The following is an 18,224-nucleotide window of genomic DNA, read 5'->3' as shown; positions in this document are numbered from 1 at the left end:
TCTCTGGCTGAGACATGTTTACATTGACAAAGATGCCTTTGAATCTTCTTTGCAGTGATCTTTGAAGACTGTGGATTAGGTTGACCAAGTATTGTGTTCCTTCTTTCTGGTTTTCCAAGTGATTGTTAAGGGAGAGAACACAGGGAATCACAGCACTTATGGTTACAACTTTCTCTCCCTGAGTGAGCTCAGTGGCATCAGCAAAGGGCTTCAGAATGCTGACCAATTCTTTAATTTGAGCCCACTCTCTTAGAGTGAAAATATTCTCTCTGTGCCCTTTAACATCCAAGACCTTGCACAAAGTTTGGTGGTCACAGCTAAGCAAGGACTTCAGCTGTCGGAAAGTCGAATTCCATCGAGTAACAACATCGAGTAAAACCTCCTTAAAAGTAGTACTTGTGTGGAGCAGAGAACTGATACGCGACACTTTGGCCAGAGCTGAACTGACAGCCCTGGTCTCTTTAAGACCATCACCAACAACCAAGTGTAGTGTGTGCGCAAAGCACTGTAGTCTATGCTGACTTTTGGAGGTCAATGTCTCATTCAGCCTCTCCTCCTCATCCACTGGAAGAGCATTCCAAAGTTCTGCATCATCAAGGCAGTCATCATCATCCTCGTCTGCTTCAGCTGAACTGGGACAACATGTGGTGAATGCCTTTTTCATATTTGCTGCATTGTCACAAATTATGTGATCAATCTTTTGTTTGATTTTATACTGATCACATATTTGTTCAAATTCTTCACAAATTCTCTCTCCCGTATATGACCCCTTGAACCGGTTGCAAGCTAGTAGATGAGATTTCAAAGTTATAGCATCTGCTGCAGTGTTCATCCAGTGAGCGGTGACGCCAAGGAATCCTCTCATTCTTCTGTCTGACCAGATGTCCACAGTGAGAGACAGATTTTCAACTGTGGCCATTTCACTTATTAGTTTTGATTGTCTCTCAGACACCACAGTGTCAAGTCTTGAGGTGATGGTTCTGCGGCTCACTGCAGTGTATTTTGTGTCCATAATGGAGGGAAAATGAATGAAGTGCTTGTTGTCAGTGATAGACAGGGGCAAGTTGCAATTAATGATCACTATCAGATATTATTGCTTCTGTAATGGCTTTTTTGTCGAGGGTGGTTGACTGGATATGTAGTAGTCTGGGGCACAATGAACTGTGACATGGATGGCTGCTGTAGATCGGTGCAGTGTATCTTGGATTTGAGATATTCATCATATCTGCATGGATAAATAAATAAATAAATAAAAAACAATCAGGGAAAACTGTAAACATTAAAACAAATTTATTTTCGTATGCACAAACATTCTTTACATTTTTAAAAATAATGTAATTTAAGGAAAATCAATTTGCAAAACCACATTTATGTGACCAAGTGTAAATGGAATCGTTTTGATAAATCAGAATCAGCTATCCGATCTGAGAAAACGCATGAAGTGGCCAGGTGTAACGTTAAACATAGGGTTGCCAACCACAACAGTTTTCTGTAGCCTTGTGCGAACTTAATCAATAGAATGAGACTTCTAGAATGTTCTTTCAAGTGCAAAAAAATTTTTTTTTTAATTTAGTAGTTTTTCTTATCATAGCCAACAAATGTCTTCGGAAACTCCTTTTCCTCGATTTACTGAAGCCTATATGTAAAATGCATTTGCAGCTACACAGCCGTGTATATATCTATGCTGCATATATCTATGCCGTCTGTCTCGCTCTTACTGTACGTTCACACCGCCGCCGGCGAGAGCGGCAAAATTCGCTCTCGCCGCCCTGCCAGCGACGCCGTGGAAAGATTCGTGGACGCTCTGATGCTCTGACGTAGATCGAACGCGTGGTCATTTTTACAACTGTATTTAAAGGGGCCACAAAGCATCAATCATGTCGATCGTTATTTTTGCAGAAAATTGATCGATGGAAAAAACTTAACAATTATAGTGACATGTTTGCTAATGAAATAAACAAATTAAAAGCCATTTGTGTGGTGTGGCATTTGTGTTCATGGTTAAGTGCTATTATAATTTACATTCCTGCTGAAAAACAAGCGTTCTAGCGCGAAAATATTGCCTATAAATAGTGTTGCGCGCCTTCTTATCAAATTCAAATGATCAACCTCCTCAATTTTGCTTGGGAACTAATGTGGTCGGAACCAAAGTTTACAGGACTGCGTTCTCTGGACTCCTCTCAAACGGAGCACTTCTATATTCCGATTGGTTGCCGCCCGTTGCCGCCGAACCGCGTCATTGCTTATTACCATAAAGTTGACCTGACTTCAACTCTCCTCGCCGCTCTCATCGTCCAAGACGCGTCGCGCCGCTCTCGCCGGAGCTCGCCGCCGGCTCTCATTGAAAATGAATGACTTCCGGCCACTTTGACGCTCTCGCCGGCGGCGGTGTGAACGCACAGATAGGCTGTGATGCGGCAACTGCACATCCAATGGCGCGAGCGCGGGTCAGAGCCCGCCAAGGGGGCGCCAAGTCCCCGAATTTTGCATTAAAGCAGGTCTTCGTTCATTCATAGTCTGTCTGACATATATATTAGAATAGAAGCTAAGGGTCCGTCATGGATTTGCACTGAATTGATACTCGAAAATACGGAACAAAGTGCGTTCCGTGTCAGTTCAATACGGAACAAGACTTTTATGTGTCAAATACGGAACGATTCTGTATTATATGGAACGGTTGGCAACCCTAGTTAAACAGCCCCTTAGAAATGTTTAGGTGCGTGGCGTGCTAGTGATCACATCGGCGCCTCCATGTTAGCCTGTCATGCAGTAACGTTATGCGCAATGCTTTATAGTTTCCACACGCAGTCCACAAACTTGAAAATGCGCACATTTAATACATACATGTAATATTGAATTGCTCGCTCATTTTAAGATGCCAATCAACATTAAAAAATTCAGGCTACGCCGCTGTTATAGTCAAATTCCCCAATAAGTTACATCTTTTTACGAGACGTAACAGTATAATGATAATGCCATGGTCACATTTCTAATAAGAAAAAAACATAATATGCCATCAAGGCCAAATTAATACAAACAGAAAAGATTAATTCATTACATTAGTAATCGTTATAAAGTAGATCTAGTCTAACTGAGCGACTATAAAGAGATTACTTTCTTACCTTTCCTTGTGGTTCTTCTTGATATGTCGAACGAAATTTGACGTTGTGGTTGTTGTGTCGGATATTCGTGCCTTGCATATTTTGCAACTGGCAATTTTTTTTTATAGGCACGGTCCAGTTCAAAGCCTGTATAACCAAACGAGACAATTTGTGGGACTCGACTACTGTCTGCCATATTTGGCGCGGTTTGAATTGAGCAGCGTTAAAGGCACAGATGCCGATAGTGATGCTGACGTCACAATATATATATATATACATATATATATATATATATATATATATTTTTTTAAATTAATTGTATTGCTGTTTGTTTATTATAAGTTCAAGTCATTGTCGAGTCTTCCACTTCAAGTCAAGTCAAGTCTCAAGTAACTTGTTCTCAAGTCAAAGTCAAGTCAAGTCATTTTCGTACTTTAATCAAGCAAGTCACAAGTCCTGAAAATTGTGACTCGAGTCCCCCACCTCTGCTACTGATGTGTTGCATTTCTTTAGATTGCAGCGCGTACATTAGTACTTTTCCGACGGTGCACTCCGCAGGCTCAGAGTGGGTGTCTGCCAACCTTTCAGGTATGTAAGCGCTGTATTGATTTGTCGCTGTATTGAATGGTGGCTTATAACGGCGTGTGGTATAATGGGTCGCTATGTTACGATTAATATGTTGCTTCCTGTACCTCAGCTAATCGCCGGTTTTGATTGCTGTAAACAATAGCTGTGGGAATTATATGTGAAGTGATACCCTCTTGCGGTAAGTGTTATGTAAGATGGCAGGAAAATTATAGTGGAAAGAGTACTAGTAACCTCTCGCTTCCTTTAGGGCGCGGGTCTTCCCTCTCGTCCTCAGGATCGTTTTATCATCCTCAGGATCGATTTTCTCCTCGTTTCTGCAGTGATTGTGCTTTTATGTGAATCCGAGTCAATAACTACGGTGTTCACGCTGCTCTCCGGATCGCTGTGATTGCAACTTGACGTGTTTTATAAACACATTAACAGGATTTGTAACGTCTACTTCCTTTTTGAGTGATCGCAAAGTTATAACTGACTGTCATTTGTACGAGAACCAGTGTGTGTGTGCTGCATCAGCTTGATTTTTCTGTAATTATTTTCCTTAGTTCAGCTGTGTGTATTATAGTCAGATTTTGCTGTCATCTAACTGGGTGTCATCATCGACCTGATCGTTGCATATGTCTATTTTGTCTTGTTTGTGATATTTTCTGTGGTTATTTTGGGGTTTTATTAAACTCAAGTGTATTTGTTTTCTCAGGAACTGAGGTGGCCAGGCGGAAGGACCTTCTCGTGCATGGTGATAGTGGTGGTGTTGCAGTGGGTGACACTTTTTTGGAGTGCCTGTGTGTGTGATCTAGTGCACGGTGACGTGTGCCGTGAGTAGGATTGTGCTTTTGGAAAAGCCATTAAGTGGTCCTTCCGCCGGCAGACCCAGCCTGGTGGTTTGGTATGATCATTCGTTGTCTGTCCAACATCTGTGAATTGTATTTGTAGATCTTCTTGCAGTTCCTTCTACCCTCGTGGGTAGAGGACTGTGCTGGTGTGGCCATTATATATTGTCATTTGTGATTATCTTTTTTGTTAATTGCCATTATTTGTGCATGTAGCGCTGCGCGCTCCCTTTTTAACAAGAATATACTATTTTTAACTATATTTTATAGGCCAATAAAAACTATTTTTGTAAATTGTTTGTACATGTCTCTGACCTTCCTGGCACACGCGAACCTGTGTGACCTATTTCTAACTGCCGGGTTATTTTGATATTCCCTGAGTTATTCATGGTGGTGTAGTCGACAATTATCACCATTAACAAAACTATTTATTAAATTCCTATACCGCTTCGTCACACTGAGCTTGACCGGTACTCCCCACGATTGATGGAGATCTTCAGTAGAAAAGGCGGGCAAGCAGGAAAGAAAATCACACAGATCATGGATGCCATCTCCAAGGTTTGTATTGATAAATGGCTGTAATATAGTCATTCTCAATGCAGATGGAAAGACGGATGCAGTTTGGCATTTTCTTCCCAAACAGTACTCTTTAGCTGTGCCACCACTGAAGTTTGAGTAAATCTTGTACACCCCACAGGATGATACTATAGGGGAGCGCGGGGCACAACATAACGCGGGGTTAAATGTAACACGGACCTTTTACATAGTTAGTCAGGATCAAGCCGGTTGTGTTTCCGCCCTTTTTCTCTCGCTGCCAGAAGACGGTCTCCCGCGAACTTGTGGAAAATTTTGATAATATTTCGTAAAGATTCTGGACAAAGAGTGTTTTTACACCATGCAAGTACATTTTTTCATCATAGGTTTTTTTCGGTTTCTGACGTGGGTGTGTACGTTTCCAAATCTAACTTTATATTGCCTTAATCACTGTCTTGTGGGCTAAAACATAGCACCGTTTTGAAACATGTCAGCAACTCATAGAAACTGTTAGCTAAGCTTAAAATATTTTTTACACAGCGGGGTTAGTTGTAGCGCAGTGTTACAACTAAGCCGCCAAGTGTACAATGATAATCAAATGAAATCAGGGAGCCACACAACTTTTCAGGTTTGAGTATTTATTTATATATTTAACTTTGTTGGACTTTCACAAACAATTTTGGAATTACATTTTTTTTATTTAGTTTACTATGCATTGATCACTTGTTTATTTATTACAAATATAGCCTGTTTTTAATGCAATAAACCCTTTAAAATTAGATTTTAAGCTCATTTTTATTATTATTACTAATAATAATAATATTTTTAATAATAATATATAATAATATTTTTTAATAATAAAATTTTTTTACATGCAGCTGCCACACACAAATGTAATTCAACTGCAATTACAATATTTTATTTTATTTATTTATTTATTTATTTATTTATTGCAAAACTGTCCAGTCCTATATCTCTATCCATGATATTGATCCATAATAGAAGGATGATTGGATGAGGGATGGATTTATGGATATCTATCTATACAGATGTACAAACAATATCAAACTATACAGATAAAATAGTACTGAATTATGTGTTACACACAAGTGTTACAACTAACCCTCTGTCTGTTACAATTAAACCCGCATATGGGGTAAGTTGTAACATTTGCACTTCTGTCACTTTCAGTGCAACTGTACGAAAATAGTAGGCCCTAGAAAAAAACTTTAAGTGTTCATTTGTAGCAGAGATGTGTATGTTGCTTGTGTAAAAAAAAGTTGAATCTAACTTGAATCTAACAAAATGTGTTAGGTTGTGCCCCGCTCTCCCCTACATCAAGTCTCTGTGCACCTACTTGAATGAAGACCCTGAAAAACTGGTGAAGGCATATTTGGGGAGTTGATGAGAAAATACAGTTTCAAAGGCCCATTGAATCTGTATTTGGGCCATGTTTTTCCCTATTTGCAACAACAAACATGTGACATGAGAGAACACACAACTGTCAAATTACTGAGCTGGACAAATTTGTAATTTATAGGAAACTGATGGTACACCATGACAAAGTTCTTATGTGAATTGGTTGATGTTCTAAACCAATACATTTTTTATTCATATTGGTTGAGCTCATTTGGGGCCTAATTTACTAATAAAAATTAAATGGCATCAGAAACTGCATGCTTTTGTTTTATTGCTGTGCATTATATGCTTAGATGTTTCTAATGTTTAGCTACCTAGTTTATGGCCAGTTAAATTATAACAATCTTAATATAATGCACTACAATAACACTCCAGCAACCACTGTCAATAATGAACAGTAGAAATTTCACCTTTCTGACTGTTTCAGGTTAAAATCTGAGAAATTATAACTTTGTAGATGTAGAATACACAGCAGAGCTCCTGTATTGGATTGAAGTCTACTTTGCAGGTGTACCTAATAAAGTGGTCAGTGAGTGTATAAGTGTGCAATTCTTGTAATAAATATTTGAGCTAATTTTTGTTTGTGATCTTTCATGTATTTCATCCCACAGGATTCAGACTTTGAGTCACAAAGTACCATGGAGCAAACTGTGATGGGAGTGTATGTCATACTGAAGGAGGGAGCGCTGCCTGACGATGACCCAGCAGACATTGGTGTCCTAATTGAAGGTGTGGAAGTCCTCAGTGACTTGAATAGCATTGCACAGGCTTGTGCTCTGTTATTTGGACTGATATACTGATATACTGTTTGAACCTGAGCTACCCACAAGAGCTCAAATGCACTTTTGAAGTCTTGCTGAAGATCTTTCTAAATCTAAATGGACAGATGTTGTCATCCAAGGCACAGTTCCTCAAAAACAAGCTTTTGGAGTAAGTGAGCTTGAAAAAGACAAAGTCAAACAAAATGCACTTGGAGTTTATGTATATGGACAACTTATTTTTGGCACAGTTCCTCCAAACAGGAAGATGCACATTTTCAGTTGGAAAGAAGCACTTTTATAGGCAACTGTCTATGGTGCTGGAGTAATCGAGCTTTTAAATGGACTGAGACTAAAACAGTGTTTTACCAAAGGGACAACTGGCTGAAGTAGTTGTTACACACTTACAAATATTTTCTGGGAGTGGAGCAGTCACTAATGCACAGTATTATGTTGTTTATTTTCAGATGTGAAGCATTATATCTACACTGGGAATTTATAATTAACAAAATTTTCATGCGATATCAGCAAGTTGCTGCAAGTATTTTAATTTTTTTTATAGTAGTACATCAGACTATCTTTTTTATTATTATTTTACAGCTCAAAAAATGTTACGCTAACAAACGTTTGTTTTTATGTTATAAATTCATGTTCATTAATGTTTGTTTAAATGTTAAAATGTTGTTTAAACCATTTTTTGTGTCAGGCCAAGGTTTAACTTACAAATTATTATTATTATTTTTTTTAAATAGTATTGCATCAGAATATATTTTACAATATTATTTTACAGCTCAAAATGTTTCAATTGTTTTTGTTAAATTCAAGTTCATTCATGCTTATTTACAAAAAAAATGGCTTAATTAAAAATGGGTTAGAGTTCTACAAGCGTTGCTTGGGGATCAGTTTTCTCAAGAGCCAAGATTTTATTAGCTAAATGTCTCTTATACATTCTGTTACAAACACTCAAATGGATTGGAGACTTAAAGTGAAGAAAGCAGTTTAAACTTGATTGGTGCATGTGAAAGCCCAATTAAAAAAAAAAAAAATGTTTAAATTGTTTGCATGTTTTCTGTGCTTTTTTTAGTAGATTACTTAGTTTTGGTAATGGCATGCTTCTTAGTGCTGTCATCTAAAACAAATGTAATGAAACAACAAGATAGCTATTCATTAAACTACCAGAACAAGACATTAACTAGTTTATGTAACAAGGCAGTGTTTTGTTGAACTGAAGTGCTTTACTGACATTGAGTGGATTAGAATACATTTGATTAGACTAACATAATACAAACATTTTGATTCAATTAGTTGTAAAGAAGTTACATTGACATATTAAAACCATGTTGAATCTACAAATGTATATTGTGTTCATATAAAATATTCAAAGTAGTCCAAGTTAACTTGATTTGATTAGATGCATAATGGGTGCTACGATTAAATCACGTTAATTCAACAATATATTTTTTTGAGTGCATTTGCAAGCAGCGGAAAGACAACTTATCCAACACATACACACACACAGACACATAGTAAACCTGTGTTGTTTACTCAGCTATGCATAACAGCACCAAATTAATAAAAAACAATAAATTGACCCGCGTCGTGTTTTCTATCATGCGCCGTGCACGTTTGCACGCAAATGCACCAGAGTTCGATAGAATCAAGTTGAGTGTGAAACCAGACCAACGTTGCGGGGGGCGTCGGGAACAATCGTGCTTGGCCGACGAGCAAACGAGCCCAGTGTAAAAGCCCCCACATCAGTCCCACCAAACACTTATTTTTCAGGCCAGACAAACCAATGCGCATGTGCTGTCTCAGGTTCATATGGGAACCGGAGCCTCTAACAGTTAGAATACAGATCATACAAAGTTTAAAATGTTTAAATAGACAAATCAAGTAGTAATGAATTAATGTATATGAATCTTAGTTGATTATTGGTTATTAGAGCTGGTTTGGTTGCTGAGACGGAGCAGAGATGGCAATAAAAAAAGCTGTTTGATTTGTGACCGTGCTGTGCTTATTCCATTAATTCGAGTAGCCTATCAAATTGTACAAGGCTTAAAATAATTTAAATACACGTACAATAATATACGATATCATATCGTAGAACATGTAGCGGTAGTCTATTTGAGTTGATATTAATCTTGCCAAACTCTGATTTGAGATGCACGCATAGATGGATTTGCGCTCCTTTAATTTTTACTCTCACTCATTCACTTCACTCATTATTGCATAGAGATTTAAAAAAAAGGTATTTGGCTTCGGGAACATATGGAAGTACGGAAGCCCTGAACCGCAAAGCACCATTAGAGCTGATTGTCAGTAAAAAAAAAAAAAAATGATCTGCTTTGTTTGTTCTTGCTGAATTTGAGAACACAAATGTGCTTGTTCCACATCTTAATTTAATCCATGGACTGTTGCCTGGCAAATCACTTCATCTTAAATGTGTTCAAGCAGGTTGCTGTGTAGAATTTGGTACATTTTCAGGATTCCACAAACATTTGAATAGTTCATGAAAGAAGAAATTAATTTCTTCTACATGTTTAAGATAGTGCTGCTCAGAATGCAGTTGTTGAGCTACCAAGTAGTATTGATGTGGCTACATGTTCAAATGACGGTTCTTTGCCAGTTTCTAGAAAAAAAAGAAAAAAAAATCACCAATAGTACTAAAAATATGTTAGACTCTCTTTTCCAGCACTTTAGACACAGTTGCTCCTTTGCGCTTAAAGAAGATTAAAGAAAATAGTCCAAAACCATGGTACAATGAGCACAATCAGGCCCTTAAGAGAGCGGCCAGAAAAAGGGAGCGAAACTGGAAGAAAACAAAACTAGAGGTATTTCGATTTTCATGGAAAGAGAGCATGATTGCATACAGAGAGGCCTTAAAAACTGCCAGATCTGCTTATTTTTCAACCCTATTAGAAGAAATAAACAAAACCCTAGGTATTTATTTGAAACAGTGGCTAAACTAACGAAAAATAAAGCTTGAAGTCCAGACATGTCCAAGCAGCACAGCAGTAATAACTTTATGAACATTTTTACTTACAAGATTGATAATATCATGGAGAAAATTATAACTATGCAACCGTCTACTACAGTAGACTACAATCAGACAATGCAGTGCAGTCTCCCTGATGAAAAATTCGATTCATTCATTGCTATAGGAGAGGGTGCATTTTATAAACTCGTTAAATCATCTAAATAGACAACATGTATGTTAGACCCTATACCGACTAAACTACTGAAAGAGATGCTTCCAGAGGTCATAGATCCTCTTCTTAATATCATTAATTCATCTTTGTCCTTAGGATACGTACCAAAATATTTTAAGCTGGCTATGATTAAACCACTTGTTAAAAAAACACAACTTGATCCTACAGAATTAGTCAATTACTGGCCGATCTCGAATATACCTGTTCTGTCAAAGAAACTAAAAAAGGCAGTATCTTCACAACTACTGTATGTTCCTTTTTAGAAAGAAATGGTATCTGCGAGGATTTTCAATCAGGATTTAGACAGTATCATTGTACTGAGACAGCTCTCATTAGAGTCACAAATGATTTGCTCTTATCGTCCGATCGTGGTTGTATCTCTCTCTATTAGTGTTACTCGATCTTAGTGCTGCATTTTACACTATCGACCACAACATTATTTTAAATAGACTAGAAAACTATGTTGGCATTAGTGGAGTTGAACTAGCATGTTGAACTAGTGTGGAGGAACTTGACTGGCCTGCAGAGTCCTGACCTCAACCTGATAGTGAACACCTTTGGGATGAATTAGAGCAGAGACTGAGAGCCAGGCCTTCTCATCCAACATCAGTGCCTGACCTCACAAATGTGCTTTTTGAAGAATGGTCAAATATTCCCATAAACACAATACTAAATCTTGTGGAAAGCCTTCCCAGAAGAGTTGAAGCTGTTTTAGCTGCAAAGGGTGGGCCAAGTCCATATCAAACCCTACGGATTAAGAATGGAATGTAATTAAAGTTCATGTGCACGTAAAGGCAGGTGTCCCTTAACTTTTGTCAAATAGTGTGTGTATACAGTATATACACTCACCTACAGGATTATTAGGAACACCCATTCAATTTCTCATTAATGCAATTATCTAATCAACGAATCACATTGCAGTTGCTTCAATGCATTTAGGGGTGTGGTCCTGGTCAAGACAATCTCTTGAACTCCAAACTGAATGTCAGAATGGGAAAGAAAGGTGATTTAAGCAATTTTGAGCGTGGCATGTGTAAGACTGGAAAAACTTGAAGGACTTTAAGAGAGGGCCACTCTCTGAGAAAACAAAGGAAATTAACATTTGAACTCCCCCTCATGCACTATTGAGACGAAGGTCTCACCTCCCTCATCCTAATCTACATTTCTCTCCCCCATTCTTCATCCTGGCAGAGATCTCCCAAACTCACACAGGAATCTAAATGGTTTAATGTGAATGATTATCATCTAGTTTTATACATATTTGGTATTATTTGAAATGTCTCGGTACGACTGGTACAAATGTCTCATTCCCAAAGAAGTAAACCCAAAAGGTAATAAAGTTCTTAGGAAGTTTAGAAATATCTTCCACACCGTCCAATACTGGAGGGTGTGTCTTTGAGTTAACACCTTCGACCATTTGACTGAATGCTAATTTTCCACTGCTAGCAAATGGTGACTTACAGGTAAAATTCCACTGTGAATGATGTTTAGATTTGAAATGAGGCCTGGGTATATAATGAAACGCAGCGAGAGCTCAGGGCCTTTTTCTATATCTGAGATCGGCCCGTGAGGCTGAGAGTTGCGAGACTCTCTGCCTCACGTATTTCTTGTCGGGTAAACTTTTTCCTTTGTTCTAGAGCATTTGATGTTTTGCATTGATTATCCTTGAATTGATTATGAAATTATAATGATACATTTACCTGACATATTAAATAATGACATTTGATTATTGTAATTGACTTTGACATTATTTTCATTCAAGAGTTTAAAAGAATAGTATAACATTCGCTCACATTTAATGATGCACAGATATCATTGAAAAACCTTTTCATTTTATGGAGTCAGATGAAACGAGTTAATACATAAGATAAAATGTATTGCATTTAACCAAAAATACTTTGTCGCGAGAAAAGACAGTAACACGCAAAGACCTTCACCGCTAATTCGATTACCGCCATTGGATCGAGTTAGACAACCATACAAAGTGGTGACCTCGACGTGATCTCGCATCACAAGCGAGCAACTGTCATGATTCTGCCATCAGGTCTGTGAGTTCTAGTATTTTGGCAGGATCATGACAGACCCATGTTCTGTGTGCAAGCACATGGCCTTGTGTTTTGGTCATGTGCTTGTGTTGTCTCGTTACCCCGCCCCCTTGTTATCCTGATTCTGTCATTAGTATTTCACCCGGGTCACCTGTTATGTTTGATTAGTCTTCCTATTTAATCCCCTTGTGTTTGCTGTCTTGTGTCGGTTCATTGTTATACGTTGATCGTGAGTACCCTGTGTACATCTAGTCATTGTTAGCATCTCTTGAAGTCTTGTTTGTTTTCTTGTTCATTTGTTTCCCAGTTTAGTCTAGTCAGTCTGGTATTCTGTGTTCCATCTGTTTTGCCCCCTCGTGGGTTTTGTTTTCCTGTTTTTGTCATTAAACCGTGTCTTATTTTATACTGTCTGCGTTTGGGTTTATCTCCACATCTCACCGTGACAGAATGAACCGACCCATTCTGAACCCAGCGGACAGTATGTCATCCCCACAACAACAACAATCAGCTGACCAGGAACTATGGTGGCAGTCAGCTATCAACGGCAGCAAGTTGGGCAAGCTTCCTTTCCCTCCCCAGGGAGAGAGGTCCCTGAGAGGATATGCTCAGGGCGTGGAGGCAAAGATAAATTTTTTACCGGAGAGCCAGGTCAACCGTTACCTTATCGCGGGTCTCAAAGTTCCTCCACCTCTGGCGGAACGGGAGAGGCTGGCCCACCGCCCGTTCCGGGACATGGTGGACTGCTTGGTTCGTCGGGAGTCACAGGGTCCCATGGTGTCGTCACCTCCTGCCTGTCTGCCGGTGATCCCGGAGGATCTGAGGTTAGGCTTCGTGAGGCTTGAGAACAGACTCGTCCCAGTTCGACTCCCGAGGCATCATCGGCTCCGCGAATCAGGAGGAAGAAGAGGAGGAGACCTGCGTCTGCCCAGCCAGAGACAGTTCACGTCCTGTCTGTCCAGCTAGAGACTGTTCACGCCCCGTCTGTCCAGCTAGAGACTGTTCACGCCCCGTCTGCCTTCCTGAGCTGGGACTATCTGGAGCGTCTGGCTCGGATCTTAGAGAGGCCGGTGTTCGGTGTTTCGGAGCTGAACCCAGTGCCCGTTCCAGAGCCCGCTACGGCAAGCGCTGTTCCAGAGCCCGCTACGGCAAGCGCTGTTCCAGAGCCCGCTACGGCAAGCGCTGTTCCAGAGCCCGCTACGGCAAGCGCTGTTCCAGAGCCCGCTACGGCAAGCGCTGTTCCAGAGCCCGCTACGGCAAGCGCTGTTCCAGAGCCCGCTACGGCAAGCGCTGTTCCAGAGCCCGCTACGGCAAGCGCTGTTCCAGAGCCCGCTACGGCAAGCGCTGTTCCAGAGCCCGCTACGGCAAGCGCTGTTCCAGAGCCCGCTACGGCAAGCGCTGTTCCAGAGCCCGCTACGGCAAGCGCTGTTCCAGAGCCCGCTACGGCAAGCGCTGTTCCAGAGCCCGCTACGGCAAGCGCTGTTCCAGAGCCCGCTATGGCAAGCGCTGTTCCAGAGCCCGCTACGGCAAGCGCTGTTCCAGAGCCCGCTACGGCAAGCGCTGTTCCAGAGCCCGCTACGGCAAGCGCTGTTCCAGAGCCCGCTACGGCAAGCGCTGTTCCAGAGCCCGCTACGGCAAGCGCTGTTCCAGAGCCCGCTACGGCAAGCGCTGTTCCAGAGCCCGCTACGGCAAGCGCTGTTCCAGAGCCCGTCGCCGTGAGCGCGGCACCCAGTCCTGTCCCATCACCAACCACGTTCCCCGTCAGAAGTCCCCGGACTGTCTCCTCGTGTGTCCCTGTCTCTACTGCCCCCGGACTCCCGTTTGTTTCCCCCGTCATGGTTCAACCTAGGACTGTTTCTCCGTCTACTCACACCACTCCACCCAAGTCCGTTCGGGTCCCCCGTCCTAAGCCCACACCCTGTAGTTCCAAGATCACCGTCCCGCCCACCCACCCTGGATTCTCGCTCAAAGACTCTGTTGTCCCTCCGCCTCCCCTTCCTTGTTTATTTTTTCTGATGTTTCACCCCAACCCGGTCCTTGTTCACGCTTGTATGCCCCTGTTATTATTTGTCATGTTTTGTTGGGTCTGGTCTATGTCTCTGTCAGTCTTGTCCCGCGTTTAATGTCTCCTTGGGGAGCGTCTGGTAGCCGCTCTTTAAGGAGGGGGTACTGTCATGATTCTGCCATCAGGTCTGTGAGTTCTAGTATTTTGGCAGGATCATGACAGACCCATGTTCTGTGTGCAAGCACATGGCCTTGTGTTTTGGTCATGTGCTTGTGTTGTCTCGTTACCCCGCCCCCTTGTTATCCTGATTCTGTCATTAGTGTTTCACCCGGGTCACCTGTTATGTTTGATTAGTCTTCCTATTTAATCCCCTTGTGTTTGCTGTCTTGTGTCGGTTCATTGTTATACGTTGATCGTGAGTACCCTGTGTACATCTAGTCATTGTTAGCATCTCTTGAAGTCTTGTTTGTTTTCTTGTTCATTTGTTTCCCAGTTTAGTCTAGTCAGTCTGGTATTCTGTGTTCCATCTGTTTTGCCCCCTCGTGGGTTTTGTTTTCCTGTTTTTGTCATTAAACCGTGTCTTATTTTATACTGTCTGCGTTTGGGTTTATCTCCACATCTCACCGTGACAGCAACGTCTTATCCAGCAAAGTATTGGGATTTTAAAATCAACTTGAGGTTTGAACATCTTCTCTTTTTTCCGCCGTTATGGTAAGTTAACTTTTTCTCCCCTTTTTTAGAAGTGTTGAGAAAATGTTGTTTGCATTGTTACAGATCGGAAAGCCATTTGTTTAGTCCGGAACTGAAAAACGTGAGGACGTGATAGTGGCGGCGCAGATGAAGAATGAAACCCCTTGTTAATAGATTTTAAAGATATCCTTGTTTGCCTATACGCAACAAGAAACGAAACCTAAATTGGAAAACATCTTCCAAATTAAATTCTGATACTCGATGAAGAGCTGTAAATTTGAGCCTCAAGATTTAAAGTCAGCATTTTTTCTCCATTGTTGCATGGCCTTGTTGAAACAAACAAGCAACACGTGGTTAAAAATGAGCAAACAACAGAAAGAAAATTCTAAGTTTGTAAACAATCGGAAAACATGTGATTTTATATAAAAAGGCAAGTCGATGCATTTGTTTATGAAAAGCAAATTTGGGAAAAAACAGGATTACATTATGATCACAGGTTAAAATTTAGATTTCAAGGCTAAGCTAAATGCTATGACCATGCGTCAGATTCCAAGGCCAAGCTAAATGCTATGACCATGCATCAGATTCCACGGCTAAGCTAAATGCTATGACGATGCGTCTCCCAAAAAATGATTAACAGGATATGGGACTAAAAAGCTTCGTTTGTATTTTTAGATTTGTAATTGTACTTAACAAATTGTGCTCATAGAACACACTTTATGGTTGTGCTACTATATGTGCAGATAGGCAGTTAAGTTTATTCTTTGAAACACATGATTGCTTAACTGTAAGTGTTGGATATAGCACTTAGGTTAAGGCTGTAGATGCCATGCATTCTAGGCCATGTATCTTGTGTGTACTGTGTAAACGTGTCTATGAGAAATTTGTTTCCCCCCTTATACAGGAGCATAGGATTGCCATGTGGTTACAATGTGTTTTCACAGTGCATTTGAAATCTACAAAAGAGAAACAACAAGCTTTAGAGAACGCATACTTTACCTCTCCATTCTATGGGAGCTGTTTTTCGCTTACATTTAGTCGACAATTAGGGTTACGTTTGAATTAATTCTGAATTGCTCTACACTTATTTTCCCAATTAAAAACGGATTCGTATGTTACCGCAATTTTTGGATCAGATTGGTGACGACCAATATTCTACACAGGTTCAAGTGTACTTGGTTTGCAAAGACGAGTTATTTCCGTCTAGAAGAGTGAAATGCTGTTTGACCGACCTAGATTCAGGTGCGTCTGCCTTGTCTATTTTGGTTTAGCGTTATTTCAGATAAGTGTGACGTGGGATACCACGGGCTTGGCCATTCCAAAGCCATTATAAGAGAAGTGAAGTTGATCGACTAGCGTCTTTGATGATGGCCAAAACCTCTACTGAGGTAAAGTGACTAAATTAAATTCAGACAGATGCAATTCCATGGGGGCTATGAAAGTGTCTTTGATTGTGTACGTGTGAATACGGCAAATCTCAGGTATATAGCCAATTACCTCTGTTCTGTGATGAAACTGATCTGATTGTGATCGTGAGACCAACGTTAAGACAGAAAACGTGAGGACCTCTAAGCGACATAGTTTGCTAATCTAAAAACGGGGAGAATTTAAAATAGAGTAAATGGAATAATCAAACGTTAAAATGGCCACGTTGCCTTTATGTAGTCTTTAAAAAGACTAAATTAAATGAACAGGCATTTGAAATCTAAATCAGAAACCGCGAATGTGCTTCTAATCAGCCCTGAGCCAAGAAACCTTTTCATATTAAAATGTATTGACATGAGAATGAGCAGAGATTTGACCATGTGTTTAGCATGTGCTTGCAGTTGATTGGGTGTTAACAACAACACAATTCCTCATTGGCTATCAGCCTGACCGTTGTTGTACATACAATGCACGGACCAGTACAGCTTTGACACTTTGACAACTAAGTTGTTCCAGAGACTCTTTAGAGACCAGAAACAATATAATTTAATTTATATTCCTTTTAATATAATATAAGTGTATTATAACTCAAATTATAATATACATTATATTGTAATCGCCAAACAGGGCATTCATTGGAGAAGTGTGACATTTAATCCTTACAATTTGACTTCATTGGCCTGCTACCCAGTGCCAAAAGGGGGAGGGGATGTGCTTTTATTTTTTTGCCTTTACAAAAACACAACCAGAAGTGTGGCACAGGTAATAGCAAACCAAATTCATCCTTAACTGGGACGCACCAACTAAAATTGAATCTGATCAGAGAAGTAATTTTACAAGGAGGATGGGAACAGAAGTATCACAGCCTTTTGCATGTCACAAGAGATCTGCACTTGTGTGAATGACACCACAAAAAAGCAAATGCTAAGCAGGCAACACCCAAACAGGTGAACTAATTTCTGCCCACAGATCTGACTGTAAAGAGAGCAACTTTGAAATAAAGCCATGGGCATCGACCCATTTGATCTCATAAAAATATGAGTGAGAAAAACTCTGGTTAATCCAGAAATTTTCCCCAGCAGAACTGGGATCTCGGGACCTCTAATGCTCATGACACAGCAGACTGTGAAGGCTCCACTGCAGAAGCAGCTTTTAGGTGTCACACACTGCACTGAAACAACAGCAATAGTTCAGACCTGATCAATGAAACTCGGTTTCATGTGACAACTGGAATTAATATTTCAATGGACATGATAATGGAGAAAGGAAAAGAATTCCACATGTCTGAATTTGAAACTGTTGAAAACATCAGAATTAACTGTGATTCTCTCTGCATTTGTTTCTGTCTCAGGTGGTGATGGTGTTCCGGCGCATGCTCTGCTGCGACGACACACATTCTGTCTGTGATCCATAGCTATCGTGAAGTCCTTTGTGAAATCTGTCTCTCGTCTATTGTTAAGTCTCGTCTGTCTACACAATGTTTGATCTCTACAAGGCAATCAGAATCGCACTTATAATATTTTGGACTATTAACATTCACTCGGTGCTGGCACTAGAAACCAGCGACCGAGGACTACTCACCTATAGCCGTGAGGATCTTTTACAGCTACGATCCTCCATCTGGTG

The 18,224-nt window shown here is 40.4% G+C and overlaps 1 long non-coding RNA gene across 1 annotated transcript in view; it reads left to right on the top strand.

The window, feature by feature from the left end:
* Positions 1–1,872: 1,872 nt before the first annotated feature.
* LOC143703444 (uncharacterized) overlaps positions 1,873–18,224 on the top strand; it is a 52,851-nt gene continuing 36,499 nt past the window's right edge. The window contains exons 1-2 of the long non-coding RNA XR_013191051.1: positions 1,873–1,977; positions 2,258–2,409. This is a non-coding gene — a long non-coding RNA (uncharacterized LOC143703444). The remainder of the gene's footprint in view (positions 1,978–2,257; positions 2,410–18,224) is intronic.

This window comes from Siphateles boraxobius, unplaced genomic scaffold (assembly GCF_051911475.1).
Source record: "Siphateles boraxobius isolate OS27281-9 unplaced genomic scaffold, OSU_SipBor_1 11, whole genome shotgun sequence".
NCBI lineage: Eukaryota > Metazoa > Chordata > Actinopteri > Cypriniformes > Leuciscidae > Siphateles > Siphateles boraxobius.
This window is presented reverse-complemented; position numbering and strand designations above follow the sequence as displayed.